The sequence below is a fragment of the Thamnophis elegans genome, chromosome 3, assembly GCF_009769535.1.
Source record: "Thamnophis elegans isolate rThaEle1 chromosome 3, rThaEle1.pri, whole genome shotgun sequence".
Classification (NCBI taxonomy): domain Eukaryota; kingdom Metazoa; phylum Chordata; class Lepidosauria; order Squamata; family Colubridae; genus Thamnophis; species Thamnophis elegans.
In genome coordinates, this window is record NC_045543.1 from 91,283,076 (window position 1) to 91,284,742 (window position 1,667).

Below are 1,667 nucleotides of genomic sequence, written 5' to 3' on the forward strand. Positions count from 1 at the left end.
GTGACTCCGTCTCACTCAGTGGCCAGGGCAGCGTGCCGCCCCAGAGGGCTTGGGGCAGTCCAGTCCTTGCAGGAGGAGGCTGTGTGTGATGTAGGGAGGCAGGATTCGCCTGGTCCAAGTTTATTTTCTTTAATCCTTTGTAAATTACTGGAGGTCCAGAGTGGTGCAACCTTTCCCTTGAGTGGGATGAGTCAAATCTGGGAGGGCCTGCTGGCCAGGGGGCATTACCCAAAGAGCTTATCTGACTCATCCAATCATGAGAGGACAAAGTCAACCCATTCTGGATACTCCTCCCCCCTCACTATGGAGAAAATAGTCATGTCCGTTTTTTCATAAGTCAGTGCCATTGTAACTTCAAACAGTCACTAAATGAATGTAATGTTGTAAGTCAAGAACTACTTTCTCTAGCGGTTGATAAAATATATATTAATTTATAACATATTTCTTCCTCAAAGGATTCATAAATGAGGAACAAATATGTACATGAAGGGAAAAATGCATGAGTGAAAAATACAATTCCAACAGGAACAGCTCTATGTCTCACCTACTTTACCATTTTTTTAAAAAAAAGTCTTTTAAACATCATAGCAATAACAATTGATTAAATCATTCCAAGGCAGTATGGCTTCTTTGTGATAATAAAGGAAGACTGAGGAGGAAAATATAACTTTGCTACAGGCAGTTCAGTGGGCAAGTCCTTTTAATATACAAAAACACTTTTAATCAGCAGCATCTCCTGTTTTCACAATAAAGTTACTGAAATTCATTGTGTAAGTTTGAACTAAAAATTTAACACACACAAATGTATATAACTGAAATAAGCCGTTGGTCTTCATGGATTTAACTACCAGTGCTGAAGTTTGATATATTGACAGAATAACCTAAGCAAGAGAGTTCATTTAACTATCCCACCTCTTTCATTTTTTTAAAGGCCAACTGGAAATCCTAAAAAAAAAAAAAAATTCCATCCAAAAAATCCTCCCCAAAAGCAAATTGAATAAATAACTTAAAAGCGAATAATTGTATTTATTTTATGTATTATAAATGAAAATTAAACCAGATTTGCAATTTCCACTCTAATCTTATGAAACTTTAGACCTATGATACATAAGTCTACTGCTATGATTCATAAAAATGTACTGCTTGATTTCTTAATTTTTTGTTCTTTTAAGATGATTATAATTAATAGGGATTAACAATGGTCTATTTTAATATAACTAATTTGATGCAGGATTGTTAGCTCAAAACTCAGGTATAAAAAACTGAAAACTTAAATAACTGTAAAAGACAAAAAATTGTTTTAATTATTTTAAAACATTATTTTAATTATTATTTTCTTAGAAAAAGGTCAATTTAAGATGAAATTGAAGTTCTCTATGCATGCAATGTATAGTATTCATCACTTTGTGTTATAGAATAAAACCTCAGGTTCTATCATTAAAACAGGAGACAAACTGGAAAATACCAGGTCTTCTTCAGAAGTAACTTTTTCAACTGTGAAGGGCATCCAAATGAAAAACATTTGAAATGGCTGCATTATATTCCTTATTGCTCCATCTATAAAATCTTGCAAGTAGACTGAATATTAATCTGTCTCGAAGGCAAAACCTGTTCTGAAATTCATCATGAAAATAACAATCAGCTAAAAAGGCTTCCATACCAGAGTA